General features: G+C 42.9%; 1 long non-coding RNA gene across 1 annotated transcript; it reads left to right on the forward strand.

Annotated features, from left to right (window-relative positions):
* Nucleotides 1–10881: 10881 nt before the first annotated feature.
* On the forward strand, nt 10882–16762 carry LOC112984819 (uncharacterized). Its single transcript, XR_003259590.2, has 3 exons — nt 10882–11115; nt 12213–12338; nt 12969–16762. It is a non-coding gene; the product is annotated as an uncharacterized LOC112984819 (long non-coding RNA).
* Nucleotides 16763–17281: the final 519 nt, after the last annotated feature.

Below are 17281 nucleotides of genomic sequence, written 5' to 3' on the forward strand. Positions count from 1 at the left end.
GCTGTACTTCACGTGGGATGTGTGGGAAAGGCTTGCTGCTCCTTGAACACAGGCTCTCCAGCACTTTCCACAAGCTTTTTGCTCTCCACTCAGGTTCATGCAGACCATCAACATGGCTTGTGGGTACACAAGTCCATGCTTGGTAAGTTATTTTTCCTTCTTCTATCTATCAAAAGGCATCCAGAATCTCACCTAGTGTACCAGCCGTGTAAGATATGGCTGGAGTAGTGCGTAAGTGTTATGTTTCTGCTCAGGTTGTATTTCAGAGCCTCTTGTTGAGGCTCTGGTTTATTTATAATACCTTTATTCCTCATTGTGCCATATTCAAAAATGCCAAGGTACCTCTCCCAAAATTAAAACTCAGCTCACCCTCTCTTATAGCTTAGCTCTTCTTGTTAACCATGCTTGTTTGCCTTCCATTAGAAAAATATTTATGTTTTTAATTTAAAGGCCTTCCTTATTTTGGTTTACAAATATTTTCACTCATTATTTTATCAATATCTGTCACATTCATTGTATTCAGGGCATAGCAACACCCAAACAACCAAGTCAGTGGGCAAAATCTGTCAGAAAGTTTGATGCTTGACTTAAAAAAAGAGTATAGCTTATGAAGTTCTGCTACCCTAAAAGCATTATCAACTACTGAAAAAGCATATCAACTTGAAATTACTTTCAAGTAATTTTTTTTCCAAATTAGAGTGCATCTTCTCAGCATAATCAAGCAATTTAATTTACAACCATACTTATTATTTATGGTTTATCATTCATATATTATAAGTAGTTTGCTGCTAACTACATTTTTAGCTTTGATAAGTACATTCACATATATAATTTAAACAGATACATTTTTAAAACTTGAACACCCATGATGGCCTACTTAACGATCACTGTAAGGGACTGCCTTTAATACGTAGTAGTCAAAAATGCTGTGATTGTCCCACAGGCTGTATTATAGCATGTCATTTGCAATAGTAGCAACAAAATCACTTAACATTTTCTTTTAAAAATGTTTCTTACATAGAATAAAATCATCAACAGAAGGATGGAAAGAAAAGTTAAATATTTCATGCGGACTACATCAAGCATATTCAGGTATATCCAAATGTAAAAAGTTCTCCACAGAGAGTTTTGGGAAACGTGCCTTGACATATGCATAGACTAAACAGATTTTCCTGGTGGTTCAGGCATAAAAAACATCACAGATTTACTACCATTTGTTTTCCATTTGCCTTGTAAAATCTTGTACATCATTTGAATGAAAATCTTTTTATTGTTTTCAACTCCTAACTCCAGTAGTCTTGGAAGATGCTGCTGGAATCTCACTTACTTTATTTAATGCTTAAACACCATAGAAACAGCTGCCTTAGGAGCACTTTATATAGTACAGCACAGGCATCCCTGCTGATTAAATCAAATTTTCCATAATTACCGTCCAGTTGTGAGCACGCAAAAATAATTAAGTGCAGGTGTTAGAGCAATGCAGCTATGCTGCTGCAATGATGTTGTGCACCAGAGGTGGAAGTACAGCACCTGCAGAAAATAAATACAAAAGAGGTATAAAATGCTACCAGTCTTTCTTCCTGTAGTTTTGCATGGATGCCCGGGACTAGACCAAGTGCAAGGCAGCCACAAATCGGGACCTGTGGTTCTTGTTGGCCTTGAAAACAAATGAGATCGGAGATAGGGTTGGGCGTGGGGCTCACGGATGAGGCTCGCGAGGCAGCGTGCAGAGCTGAGGGACCCGGCCGCGCACGTTGGGCATCACACAAGCTTCCCGGCGCCATCACACGCGTCTCTGTGCTACCAGCCCAGCTATCTGCATGTGCTCTCTTGAGTACGGGTAGGACGTGATAATCTCACACCATTTTTGTGCTGGCAGCACAGGGAACAACGCCTAATTCCAAGGCACTTCTTTATTATGGACCAGTGTCTGTTATTTTCTCAAGCAGATAGCAGTCGTCTTTATTCACATTCTTGGTTTTGCCTCCTTTTTTTTTGGCTGTGTGCTACTCAAAGTGACATCTCTTTGACACCACTCTGGGCTCCCTATAAATCTCCTCCGCCCTCTTCCTCGCACCTTTCTCTCCCTCGGCCACCTCCTTTCACCGTCCCGTTGCGTTCCTCCATCTGGTCCATCACGCTGGCCCACGGCCTGGTGGGCATCCAGCATGCACCTCCTCCAGACATCCCGATCAGGCTGCCTAAACAGGGCGACTAAGATATGTCTGTTATGTCTGTCCTCCTCTTCCATACAGCTACGGTGATGGTAAGCTATGCTTTCATTATTTTGGATTTTGGTTATTGTAATGGCCTTTACTTTGGCCTTGACAAAAATAAATAGGTAAGTAAATAAGTTGCACAGAAAGAGGAAGAATATTCCAGAGAATTTGGATGATGCAATATTTATGAGGTAAATGCTTTTTGCTGTCATAAAAAGGGAGAAATGAAGTAATCCTTCTCTAAACTTGCCATTCTCATTTGGCAACAACACAGGGACTATTTCATTTTTTTCACTCAGATCAAAAACTGATGCTTTCAGCTTGTTGCTCAATTCCACAAGAGGAAAAAAAAAAGTCAAAGAAGGGTACCTTTCTGCGATTTTATGCACCTCCATATTTTACCATAGCTGACTGTAAAGATACCAGATCCATGTCCCACCATGAATCACCGGCAAACCCAAGATTTTCTGATTAATAATCAGAATAATCAGTGTCAATGCCCAGTCATTTCTGGAGATTTTGTTTTCTGACACTTTCTCATCCCCAAACACAATATCTCACACTATTGTTAGCACTGATAACATGTAACTAGTAATATGTGCCAGTCACGGAGACTTAAGAAATTATCACAATACTGTAATACACTATACACTATAATACAACGCTCTTTTCTACGGTAAGAAGAGGGTAGTGGTTGCTCACATATGACTGAAATCAGGTGGTAAAACATGGTAAAAAATATTTTTTCTTTTTAAAGAGATTCACTTACTAAAAAAAAAAAAAAAAAAATCTCCAGCAGAGAGACTGTGTGCAGAGCCTTGAGATCTCCAGCATTTCATTACAGTTAAAAAGCCTTGGCTACAGAGATTCAGAGATTTATACTGAGAGTGCTAACAAAAGCTTAAGAGAAGAATAATAGCATCATAAATGATAACACTGTAACAATCCGTCTGAGGCATTCAGTAGACAGCTGGCAGCAGTTGGAAAAGTAATAAAGATAAGAACAATGCTGTTCATCAAAGTGACACTTGTTTATCTTGAAATAAGCCGTGATAATAGAAGGATCAATGACGGGGTGCGATCTGTGTGCAATGGGCTGGGTGGGAAAGCAGACAGGTTGGAGCGGAAGCTGGGAGCTTTCTTGCTGCACAAAGCACACGGGATGTTTCATCTCGCTGTGCTTCAGCTGTGACTCTGATACACTCCCCAACGAATTAGCAACCAGCTACAGAGCCGGTCCCATTAAATCTCAGCAGAAAGAAAGATTTGGAGCCTGAGTCCCACCTACACCCTAGCTAGCTTTTGAGATCACCTGGTCTCCGGCACCACTGGCCTTTTAAGCCCCTAAGTATCTTTTTGCTTTGACCCGAGTTTCCTGGGCATCTAACTTAAGGCATACATACAAGATCGCGAGCTCCCAGCTCAGGAGGGAGAGTTATGTCCCACCACACATCTGCTACAGTTCAGCCAAAAAAGAGCCCCACACCCACTCGTGTCTTCCGAGGAGCCGGAAACCTTAGATGTGGGCTGATGTGCAGCTCATAGTGGTGACATCCTTCTGCGTATGGGCCTTTGAACAAAACCCAAACGTGACTTTTGTTCGAAGTTCACAATATACTCATGACAATTTCCCCCTAAATAATGCCTAGCAGCACTGAATCCAGGCTGGAGTGAACTGCCACACTACTGCAGGAAAACCTCCTGCTGTGATATTTCTAGCCCAAATGGCAATAGTAAGCAATAGGTACCAGATGCAAAAGATTGCCTCACACCTGTGAATTTGGCTCTGTTTACATTATTTCCATTCATTAGAATGCTAAGTAAAGAACAAAAACATTGGGATAGCTGTAAAAAATGTAATGAAGTGCCAGATTGCAGTGTGTATCTGTAAGCAGATACCTTGTTCTTGTTTCTTCTACATCTGCTCAGGAGTTTTCTGGGATATTGGGGAGAGGAATTCACAGACATTTTCAATTTATTTTCTTTGAATAGATTTCTTTGGGCAAGGAGGATGGCGAAACTGAAGAAATCACTTTAACTTTTTATCTGTGAAAGAGGAGAAAAGCTACAGAGAGGAGCAAATGCATAGTCTGTACAAGACAGACTTGGACAGACACTTTTTGACTATAGGACCGGTCAGAGAAAGCTGATGGGAGTTGAGAGAGACCAAAATTCCAGAAAAAAAACATGGAAGAGAAATTCATGACAGGAAACATGAAACCTGACAGCAAAACCTGAGTCCTGACAGGCACTAAAGAAATCAAAATGAGAACTCGAATATGGGTGTCTATTCTGATCAAATTCATTTCTTGTGCTATGAAGAGTAAAGAAAGCATAAATAAGCATACTCACAGAAAACTTTGTGTTTATATGTCCCAGCTATTATAATTCCCTGGAAAGATGCATTATAAGCATGTGGACCAGCAAAAGCTGGAGCTGCAGGAAAGGTACCTACCATGGTGCGTAAGCACATTGCTGTGGGTGGAGGGCAGTTTGACAGGCTCCACTGCCACAAAGGTGTAAGGGACAGAGTCTGTGTCCAGCAAGAGTCCAGAAAGGAGACAAGGAGAGGCAACAGGAGACAGCTCAGAGGAGAGGACGCCAAGAGCACTGTTTTCCTCTGCAGGTGCTTAGTGAGCATCAAGAGGGGGAGTTCAGCAAAGAAAAGCACACCACCTATTCAGTGCTCCAGGTCTGGTTTATCTGGGAAGACTCTTGTGATATGGTTGAACTTTGAGATTGCTGAAGGATGTTTTTCTCCCTTATCTCCTCTCACAGCAAACTTGCCCTAAGCTTTGGTGGCCAGCAGAGGTGCAATCATCTGAGGGTACCCAGGGAAAGAGCAGTGTGAGGGAAAATACCCCTCTGCTAGTGTCTCCCCTCTCCCTCCCTTTGCGGCTCGAGAGCTGTGGAGGAGCCAGAAGATGGAGAGCAGGTGTTTCAAGCTCTGACACGATGGTACCTACATTTCATATATATGACTTGTTTGATTTGCATTCAGCTGGGTAGTCTTTGTGCTTCATTTGTCATGGTAACAGCTGCTCGTCAACTGTACTTGCCTACCTAATAAGCTGTGATTGAAAACCTTTTACCTCCAAAAATTGTGTCACTGTTACGAATAACCGGAATAATGGAGGACAATTAATTGTGCCGAAACCAATGCACCAAAATGGCTCAACTAATTGAATGAGTTGTTGTAGTGAAACTACTTCCTCAAAATGTTTTTAGTACTATGCAAGCTGATTTTGAGGTGGAAGGAAATTAACTGACGGTACTTACACATTAGTATTTATTAAGTCTTTTTCAAATGCTCGGGAGCAGAAATGTTTTAACTAAGAAGGCTCAGAGTGGGGGCGCTGGGGCCACCGCGAGCCCATGACGGCAGAGGAGCCGTGCTTCGGGGGTGGACAGATGCCAGCTCCAACGGTGCCTCCTGCCGTGGGTTTGGCTGGATTATTGCCATCTAGCTATATTTTAGGAAGAGCTCGGAGTGCAACTCCCAAGCTGCAGCTGACAACACCACTGGCAGAACAGGTTTACAATTCAATATTTAGGACAACTAGCTTTCATTTAATGACCTTTGGAATGAAAAGATTTGCAATAAAATGGAGAGAGTAGAGAAGCATTTTCTTTGAGCAAGGGTAAGGGCAGAAAGTGGGTAGGTGAAAGCAGGTAGGAGTTTGAAAGGCATTTCAGTGATCATCTCCGCATCCTTCGAAAGTGGACCTTTCGTCCTGTTTTAAAAGTGCCACCAGTTTGCAGAAGCAGATTGCTAGAGGTGTGTGGGCACATCAAGGTATTGATAGTCACCTCATAGTATTTCTGTAGGAGCCCTACAACTAACTCCCTCGGATTTCTCCTCCTGTGCCCCGTTCAAAGCTTTTACTTCATTATCTTGGTTTTGCAGGCACCTGTGTTCTCATCAGGAAGCTTAGTTTTTTGCACCTAAAATGCTGCTATGCGTTATCTTGGCCGAGCAGAGTGTGTATTAGCACCTATCTCACGGTTAAAGCTCTTTGGGTTTGAAACAGGGAATTTCTGAACGTAGGTTTCCTACGAGCAGGAATCAGAGCGATCCCGGTGTCCACTGGCAGTCCCAGCAGCAGCTCAACCCCAGCAGCTGCAGCCACGTCAGCCCAAGCCTGGCCAGTGGCACCATGCGGCTGCTCGCTGGGAGCACTGGACTTTGTACGTATGCACCAAGGGCTGCGGTGTTCAGGGCTTTCCTTGGAGCGTCATTGTCAGAGGGGAGAAGTTATATCCCAAGATGAATCCACTCCCAATGATTAATGCCTATTCTACAGGCTGTGTCTGGAGATGTTACTATAAACTAGGGAGAAATGCATGCGGAAGTGGTAATATTCTAAAATGAATGGTAATATTCTAAAACAGATGTTATGGTGCTGATATTTGGATAAGGTATCTGAATTGGCAAAAATTGTTGCTCACTTTGTAATACAGGAGAAACAGACTGTTCCTCCGAATCGCTAACGAAAATGAACCAAGTATCTCTTGCCTGACATCTCGGACAGGATAGGATGGTGTCTGCAATTGTGCGGAGAATTTTAGCCATTTGGAAAATGCACAGATTGAAACGCTCTAGCTACTTTATTTTTATTATTATTATTTTTTTTAATATGAGCCAGTATCTTTATGGCTGTTTCCAAAAATAAGCACGTTCAGGCGAGGACTGCCAGGTAGAAGCTGGAGGACTACCTTGCTCTCGGGCCGCGCGAGGTGCGAATCCCATCTGAACGTGACGGTCGGCTGCCGGCCTCCGTGTATCGCGCCTGAGCGGCAGCGTTTCTCTCTCCAGCACTCGCTCTTCCCAGCAGCGTAGGAAATATTTACAGCTGTGTGCAGACTTACGGATGGGGCTGAAGGCAGTAGAAGTTGTACTTGGACTGACTGAGGTACTCCTGCTTTTGGCTGGGGACGGTTGCAGAGTATCCAGTGTCTCTGTTGGGTTTGGAGGCGAAGGGCTCGTTTTGGAGGTGGGCGATCCCGACAGCGGCCCGAGGCCCCCGGCCCCGAGGGGTGCCAGCACCCTGAGGCTGCGGCTCCTCTCCGCGCACTGGAAAAAGCTACCCCCCTCTTCTCCCACCTTGGCCACTCACAAGGCTAACACAAACCCTTGGCTTTCTTAACTTTTTTTGCAAAACAGTGAAGGAAATTCACAACTACACTAAAATTTAAAGCCTGGGTTTTGTTTTATTAGATCTATAAATCTCTCTGTTTTTAAAAATACAGCTACAGGGAAGACACAGAGGACTAGACAGCTGGCTTTTAACTTCTCCTGTCAGCAAATAGCCTCTTTTTTTTGTAATATTAGAGTTGCATAACACAATTTCCTTGCTTTCTCTCGCTTGCTCTTCAGTGGAACGGTGCCACTTGGAGCAATTCTACTCTCAGGGGAAACAAAGCACTGCAAAAAAGACTGTTACAGCAGAAAAATCCGGACCCTGTTAAACGGAGGGAGGAGGAGAGGAGATATCTTAGACACCTCTTTCAAAACAGGACAAACTGCCCTCTCACTTCTCGTTGTTGACTACAAAAAGCCAGTTCACCTTGGGTTTCAGATGGGCAAAATCAGAATGTCCCCTCCAGAGGCCAGACTGCATTTGTGGATCTCTAATAGGTATGGACCACTGTTTAATAATGAACTACATTTATTTCATTTTTCAAGGCCCTCGTGGAAACCAAAATGCCAAGATAACACAAAGAAGAATGAGGTTGTGGCCCTAAATTGCCAGAATGCCACTTAAAAGCTTTGCACCGACTGGAAAATGGTAAACGCCCTGCTAAGTGAGCATCAAAGTGGAGAGACTAAAAGCTGGGACTAACACATAGCTGCAGCTCTGACGTTAACTTCCCCTCTGTTTCAGGAAGCTCCCAGTAAGTATGAGTCACCCCCTAATTCAGCTCAGTTTGGGCACAAGATTACTGAGACATGACCAAAAGGGAGGGGGCTTTTTTTTCAGTCCAGGGATTACAAATACAGAGGACAGAGTGACCTTAAGTAGTGTTGGAAAGACCTCTGAAATTCATAGGTACCATTTTAAGTCAGTTCCAAAGATTTCCATCAGCATCAGTGAGACCGCCATTTGACTTACTCCTCTAAAAACTCTGCCCAAGGGACAGAAGAAGATATCCCGCGCCCAGCAGGAGCTGCTCATTTCCAGAGCATTTCCGGAGCTGAGCCACAGGAAACGATGTCGATTTTAGTGTGTGGTTGCTAAACTCAGCTAATCTCACTTCTCACGTCCCTGTCCTTCCTGGTCATCTCAGTTACTCATGCACCTGGTCCTGAATTCAGGTCTAGTAATATTCAGAAATGTTTTTCCTTTGGGGCAGTGGGGCTAAATAGAGTGAACATTTTGTAACTGCTGTCTGCATGTACATGATTCACACCCAGTGAGCGTGCCATTTGCTCATCAGTGGGGACAGCACTTGTTCACAGCCTTAAGTCATAAATGAAATGATTTTGCTCATGTCACCACCTTCCCTCCTGGCCACCGCTGTGCTGCACCTGCCTTGAGGCGCTGCCGCGTGACGGGCTGTGGTGAGCACTGAAATTCTTCCTGCTGCAAAAAATGAAGTGCAGATCAGCCCAGTCCTTTTCACCACCCACAGCACACACTGCAGTGAAGCATTTGCTTAAATGTCTCTCAACACCTGCTCTGAAGAGCACAGCGTGGTGCACCCGCTTCTCACTGGTGTCTGCTCACGCTCTTGGTCCAGCCCGCAGAGCCCCGGGGCCTGGGTAGCTGACACGCGGGACTGCGTGCCCTTGCAGCAGAGCAGAAATAGCCTGAATACCCAAGGACTGCAATCCCACCAGCTTTCTTTGGAGACTGGTGGTGTTACAGGAGGATGAAAAACAAGAGGAGCTCCACACAAGCTGCATCGAGTAAAATGGTTGCAGTGAGGCAGGGAAGTTAAGCCCTGTTTGATGTGGCCATCCACCCTGCACGCACTTCGCCAAGGGGCTCAGGCTCCTTTTCTTCCACACAACACATGCACTAACAACTACTGACCACCTTCACAACTTGGAAAATAGCCTAAAACTTGAATGCCTGTACATTAATATTAGTTACTACTTGTGTTTAAATCACAATCAATGCCTGGCTAGAGTTGTTTCCATCACTTTTTAAAGGGAGCAAAGTATTAATCTGCACAAACATTGTTTTGGGTAGAAGGCAGGCAGAAAGCATTTCTCTCTGACTCCTGAGCCTTCAGAGGTAAGTTGGCTCTCTTTGGTGGTAATTCAGGAAAAAAATCAGCAAGTCCTCGGTAAAGTTAAACTTTGTTGGATTTAAACATACACTCGAAGGCAAGCGTGTGTTCCAGCACATGGCTGAATCATAGCTTATTCTCCGTTATTTAACAAGCCTCCAGACTCACCTCTGGGTGGCTTGGTCCTTCTTCTCTGCCCAGTGGTCACTGCTCATATCCACCCCACGCAGAGGAGGAATACCAATCTCCAGCTGCAGCTGGATTTCCCTGCCCCAATCTGTTTGGCTTGTGCCAGAGAGCAGCCTGAATATGATCCAGCATCTATTTTATATGGAAAATAAGGAGACCACAGTCTTGGCGCAAAACTAGCTGTGTTCCAGCATGACAGAGCAGACCACTGGCAGTAACTATGCATAATTTTGCCCATGCTAGAGTTTTTCATGGAGCTTCCTCTCATTGTATTAGTAGCTATGTATGGACTGTTCTCAGAAGAAATGATACTGTTCACCTCTCATAGATGAGAGGGTTCAGTGTTAAAAACAGTGGTTAAAACCAAAGCAGTTCACATATGAGAAAAAACTCTGAGCATATGCCTCTTCTCAAACACGAGTAGTCATAAATGCTGAGCATGTGGATAGCCCTTGTATCCGAGGAGCTATTCACACTGCATCCTCAGCTGCAATCAGCAAAGTTGGGGGATTTAGCTAACTCATTTCACTTTGCAATCAAGGTAAGCAGAAAGCAAATGCCTGCTCGGCAGCCGGGTGGAGAAGGAACTGCTCCAAGTGGCAGCAGCCTGGTTTCTGATGATTGCAGGACAACCCCAGAGGAATGAGCTCATGTGTCCCTTTCGGCAAGGCCAAGCAGTGGAATGTGAAGCTGTGAGGTGTGCAAGCTTGAATTGCTTTTCTTTTCACTGACTCTGTTTTTTTTCCTAAGAGCAAAGGGATGGGAAGGATAGCTTAAATTTTGTTGTGTGGGCTTGCATCTATTCTGGTCTTCTCAGCTTTTGATTAAGAACCAGGTGACCTTATTCTTCGTATACATCCTGTAAGATATTTCTTTAAGACTTTTTCTTCTTTTATAATTTGAAAGTGCAATAACAACTTTTTAAATGAAAAATCCTTCCTATAGTATTCAATTCTGTCTGGCTGTTTTCAAAATACCTTTATCAAGGTTTCTTATATTTGCTGTTGCTAACCAGCATCAGCAGCAATACTTTTCTATTGAATTTCTGCGGGGGTGGTGGGGAAGAAAGGCTCAGTTTCTGCTCCTACTTTGTTCTACCATTGGCGTGTCTACTAGAGTCCTGGGTGGTTATTTTTAGCTGTCAAACTGCTGTTTACAGTTTTACCTTAACTTGCTGCTTTTGATTTCAGTCAGTCACGAATTTCTTGTTTGTGATTTCCATCATCTAGATACTGTTTTGCCAAGCTGACCCTCAAAGACTTACTATATTTAATTATAAAAATAACATCTCAAAACTGGTAAACAATGTCTGTGCCTCAAATTATTAAAATAGCAATCTATAAAAAGCATATGGGGAGCCCAACTATGTGACTCTTGTTGAAGTCTTCGTTACAGTCACAGTGGAGGTGGGCTTTAAGGAGAGAGATTCAAGAGAATAATATAACGGCTGTAAAGATCTTCATACGTGAAGGTGAGTATCAGAAAGGAAAGCAGTTAGTAAAGTTTACCTCACTATATGTAGGTATACCTGTTTAGAAAGCTTAACTATGAAAATGAGTTGGTAAAATATTCCTGACAATTTTGGAAACAAAAGACCATTTTAGTCTGTCTCCTGAACATCTCACAACATCCTGAGAGCCTTAGAGAAGGGAGTAATCTCTGGTTTTACCCCATTTGGAGGAGAATTGTAGAAGAAGATTTTATAGGTACTTAGTGAAGCTGATAGCAGTTACTGCCTGACTGAATGCAGCTGAATACTTCTCCTCTGATGCCAGATCCTTAGGAAGATTTGAGACAGCCTGATAAATCTGTGAGAGAAATACTAGGATATTTTCTCCAGTCTCAAAAGCTGCAAGTTTGAGTAAGCTGCACATTTTGAAAGTCACATTTGTTTCCAGGCCCTGGGATATCAAGAATTCCCAGGAAAGGGAAATGCTGGGTGAAAGCCTGAGAAGGCTGACTGGTAAAGAATTAAAGGCAGGTAGCATACTTAGTGCCAAGCAGCATGTTTTGCACTGATGACCAGTCAAACCAATTTGTGGCTGATGAAGGTTGCTGCCTTTGCCTCAGCCAGAAATCATTAGTTCACATATGTAAGGAAGATATTCAGGCATGTGGTGAGGAGTGTGGTACATTGCTCTTTTAATGGATGCATCTTTGCTGCATACAGGGGGAAGATGAGCCCCAGACTGGGTCATCTGACAGGGGTGATGCCACAGTGCTGCACTGCAGGCACTAGGGAATGGGAGGGGGCTTGATAAATGTATAAACCTGCATGAAGCTGCCGTGTATTTTTAATGAGCACAACGAAGGGGCTAATAAGGGAGCTAAGGCAGAGCTATGGGCTTTTTAGCTCCCGTTGGTTTTCTGCAGTTATTCCAAATGGAGCCACTGCCTCCAAGAGCTGGCAGTTTGGCTATGTTCCTGATGGCATGGCATAAGGGCCAGTATTCCCTATCTCAAGCAGTGAAAGCACTTCACAACTGTCCTGTCTGGTCATATGAGCTTTTGCAGAGTCTAGAGTTTCAGATTATTCATATAATTTAAAGCAAAGTTGTGTTCCCACAGCTGAAAGTGATGGAGCAACTTCAGACAGTTCACAGCTAAACATCCTCCCTTTTGGAAGGTATCCAACCCAAACGCAAGAGGAAATCCTTGAAGCTGGTGGAAAAATTCCCATTAAATCCAAAGGAGGTAAGATTTCAGCTTCAACTTTCTGAGATAGCCTGGCACCAGATGTTACCTGGGAGGTGGATTTCTACTCTACATGTCCATCACTGTCCTAACCTGCAATGTTGGATGGGAAACTAAGGGATGAGTTGATCCCTTCAGCTCAGGTAGGACAACCTGCCGATCTAGACCCTTCCTAAATTCAGAGGAATTGGAAGAATGAGTTCTGATTAGAGTAAATGTTAATTACTGGGAGGTAAAAAATAGACAACCTTTTCACACCTTTAGGTAAACTTGCTTGCAAAACCAGCAAACTGATTTCTTGGTCATTCAGCATCTGTCTAAATGTTGATACTGATAAAGACTGAAGGCTAGTGATCTTCTCCGAGAGTTTTATTATGATTTATGTATCACGATGACTGCTGAATGGGCTGGATTCTTTTCTGAGAAAACATGTTACAAATTCAAATAAATTATGGAGAGGTAAGACTGGAATAGGCCTGCTGCTCCACTACTCCGTTCTGTGCTTGTAAGACCAGCATATCCTTAGCAGATATGTCTTAGACATACATCAAATGTATTATTTAAGACATACAACTTACTATATAATCACGTGTTGGAGATTCTTTCATCTCCCTTGGTGATCTGTTCCAGGATTTATCAGCACGTATGCTTTCCTGACCCAGATTCCTTTGACTGCGAAGGAAGTTGATTCCACCCTGCCTTGTATTGATGGAGATGGAAAACCATGGATTATCCTGCTCTACAACAATCCTTTTATACTGTTATCATGTTTCTGTGACACTTCTCTTTTGTAGAATGAATGAAGACAATTCTTTCAACTTTTTCTAAGAGGTTGAGGATTTTTTAATATTTTGTTACTTTATTTCTCTCCTCTGGACAGTTTCCCTTTTGTCTAGGGCACTGTTTAAGTGAAATGTCCACAGCAAAATGCTGTTGCACAACAAAAACTCCCCAGAAAATAAAATAAGCTGTATAAAAGGAATGAATAGGTAGAATGATTTGGTCTGAAAATACAATTGTTCCAATATATTATTATCTATTCCTATCACAAGTCTCACTGAGTACTGAGCAAAGGAAATCTATCATGGACTGACCTACCGCCAGTAATATAGTACCACTTAATATATTACTAGCTAAAAGATGATTAATGAAATACTTATCCTATGGTGGGTTTTTTCTGTTTTCTTGCTGTTCCAGCCCAGCAAGAAACTTCCATAGCGTCAGTTTGGAGAGGTGGTGATACTTGGCTCCTGCTGAGGAAAAAGGGTCAGTCTTTCAATTATGTTGGCTACTGTTTAGTCCTGATTTGTTTTCTGCCTTAAGTGCTGGCAGCATCTTTCAGGTCTGATAGTCTTGCAAAGACAGGCTGAAATGCAATGTCTCTCCATTTTAATATCTAAATAGAAATTCAGATAGTCCAGTTGTCAATCGGATGATCAGGCTCACATCTCACGTCGCTTCACTGGGCAACAAAGAAGGGTTGCACGTACCACAGCTGAGAGCAGAAGTGAGACCTGCTATAAAAGAATAGTGAGGAAAAGCGAGTGCTTGTATCCCACCAAAGAGTCCCTGCTATTGAAGATGAGGGCAGATTTTCCCTGACTGCTAGATCTACTTTATAGCTGGAGCACCAGCTGACTGCCAAGAAAGACATTTCGCTTGAGACTGCTGATAGCGTGAGGGAACATCTTCATTTCCCTTTAAGTACGGAAACTCTGCTGCAGGACCAAGGCTTTGAAATCTGCAAAGGAGGCTTCTGTGCAACGGGACAGAAGCCCTTTCCAGCTGTGGAATTGGCTGAGGTTGTGAAATAGGAAGCGATTGTTTTAAAGTGTGGGAGACACTGTGTTGGCTCACAACATAAATTATGCATCTTCCCCTTCCTGTAGGCCTGCGTGGTGTGTTCATGGCTGAACACGCAGTCCTTGGCTGCGGTGGAAAGGAGCTGTCTGGATAACAAAGGAAATGGAAGATTTGCTACTTGTCAGAATAGTCATTCCTCACTGAGCCTCCCTCGTCCTTAGTGACACCAGAGCGTGCTTGGAGGATGGACGCCCCTAGGTTCCCGAGGAGGGAGGATTGTCTGAAAAATTCATTGCTCAGCTTCTGATAGTCCATATAAAGTAATTCATGCCTGAGTAGATGGAGGGGAAACCAAATTTAAAACTTCTGAGGGAAATATGGATAATGGTCTCTGAAAAATATTTCTGTAATGCTTTCTCATTCCAGACTAAACTAATCCTGTTGACATCAAGTGCAAACTTAGACCTTCTGCTCCTCTTCCTCTCACATATATTTACACTCGGTTAAATATAGGTCCAGACCAAAGCCCAGCCACGTTTATCGCTCACATCACCATTAGCACGGAAGCACACACTGAGGCTTAGGCATAGCCTGGGTCCCCATGCCCTCTCAAGGAAACCTTTGCATGTGATAAGTTTGTTGGGTCAGGCTTTGGCTTCTGCACTCAGAGCTGGGAGGCAGTGCTCCAAGCTGCATTTGCCCCATCCACCGGGGACCAGCCTGAGTGCGGGAGCACTAAACCCAGCCTGGCCTCATTGCATCTGAGGGAGCAGCCAGCAACGTGGGCGGACAGGGGCTGAAGTCAGCTCTGCTCCTACCACTATATAGAAGTGTCTTCGTGCCCTCTCGTAGGCAACAGACACAATGTAAATTCCTCTTTCACTTCTACTGCCAACCATGAAAAATGCTGGAAGCTGTCATCTCGTCAAAGGAACATCATTTCTTGTATCATCTGTTTAAACAAGTATTTGACAGAACAAGCAGAGGAAGATTACAATACAGAGATTAACATTTATTCATCGAAATGATAGTAAATGCAACCCGATGGGGCAACTGTTCCCAAACAGGTATAACCTGCTAACTTGCTAATGAAGTATGGATCAGCGTTAAGTGCAAACACAATCTCTAGATGAACATGAGAGAGCAAATGCATGGAGCATCTTCAATGCAGAAGGGAAGACAGTGAGTGACTTGACAGGACGGACGAGCTCAGCTCTAGCACTGGGGGAAGTCCGCTCAGCCAAATAAAGCAAGCAAAAAGACAAAACCTGTCCCCACTCCGGGGATACAGAGCTGTGTATTCTGCATCCTGCGCTCTGGACTACTGTATGGGAAGCGTAATATTTCTTCAGCTGTTCTGGGAGATATATGATGTATTTGCTACATCCAAGTGCAAGCTATAAAGTATAATAAATAGAGAACCGGCATTAAGAAGGCACTGTCTCTATTTTAAATTAGGGAGTAGTTGAGCTATGGCAGTGATACAGAACATATTCCTGTAAAGCATGAGGTTATATCTCTATCTGAAGTAGAGCTGTCCTTTCCTATTTCATTGTCAGAAAAACATACTAACTGCAAAATACTGCTTGGACCTCATAAAACTGTTCTCAGTTTTTGAGTGCTTTATTTATGGGCTATGCAGCACAATGATATTTTAAATGTCTTCTCTTTAAATGCTAACAATGATCTAATGGTTATTAAGGTGATTTTCTCAAACAGTCCTGTATTTAGGAAACTGAAATATGTGAAAAGTATTGCCACGTAAGTGGCCATTGATTTCCTGAGGTTTCTTCCAGGAGGTTGGGGTTTTCTTCTATGATTCTATAATCTATTTACAAAAACAGTTAAATTCAGTAGGATGAATTAAGATACAACAATAAAATGTAGACTGTGATCCTGCAAATCTTTTCTCTTTTATATTCCCATATTCCTTCTCTGGGAAGATTCTCAGGTTTGAATAAAAGCTCCTTATAGCTAAGAAATCTGCAATTAGGGCCCAAGGTTCTATCAAGGTTAGGTCTTCTTTCGCATTACTGTCCTCTCGGGTATTTGTGTCCAGTTTCAAATAAAATAATCATTTTTTCCTGCTTCCATTTATCACAGGGAGCTTGAAGAAAAGAAAAGAGTACAGTTTGTCTAATTTCCACTTCATAAAGATCAAGCTGACCATTCCCTTAGCTATTGCTAGTTTCCAGTAGAACTGTCTAAATTACTTTTGGTATAAGACTGTGAATGTATACAGAGAGTAGTAATGAACTGGGCAAATACAGCTGACACCAAAGACCTTTTGAAGTACAGTATTTCTAATTACAGACAAGTGAAACTATGTGAACTATTTTGACAACCTGGATGGGGTTCACCTTACAAATTAGGGTATCTACACCCAGGTGTCTGGATGCGGCTTAGGGTTTTAAGCTCCCTTGATAGTCAGTCTAGTCAGTGGTGTCTAAAGAACCATTCCTCTGGGCAGACTTAGGTGGGTACTTCAGGGTGAGCTGAATAGCTCCCTCGACCCCAGGGGGTGGGATGCCTATCACTTGAACACAGGCATCTGCTGCCACTCGAGATGGCCCTAGTGCAAGCTGCCTGGCCTCTAGCTGCCATTTCAGAAGGTCATGGGTCTTTGGTAGGTCCTAGATAATACCTACCAGTCCTGGGTGGGATGTACCAGACACCCTAAAACACTGCAGATGCCTCTAGACCCCTATGTTGGGCAACTGAACTGAGCCCTCTCTGTACCTATTAAAAAACATTAGTTTTTTTAATTAAATTAAAGAATTTAAAAAGTTAAAGAATTAAAGAATTTAAGATTTAAAGAATATTAGTTTTTAAATTAATTTGAAGGGTTGCATTCAATTATTTTCCTGGGGATATTTTGGCAATGTGTCTGGTGGAGCTCTAGCCTGAAATTTAGCTAATGAAAATACCAGTCTTCAACACTGTCTTCTCTAGTCAGGAATTCCAGATTACTACAGCGTATCAGTTGTTTATGTATGTCATTAGAAAATCACAAGTCAGAACTCTTTAGAACTAGAACAGAATTCCTGTTCATCTTCCTGGGATGTTTTTTAAGTTCAGTGTGGATATCGTTGACAAAGCCTCTTTCTGTTCTTATATATTTATATAAATGCCAATATCAC

The sequence above is a fragment of the Dromaius novaehollandiae genome, chromosome 2, assembly GCF_036370855.1.
Source record: "Dromaius novaehollandiae isolate bDroNov1 chromosome 2, bDroNov1.hap1, whole genome shotgun sequence".
NCBI lineage: Eukaryota > Metazoa > Chordata > Aves > Casuariiformes > Dromaiidae > Dromaius > Dromaius novaehollandiae.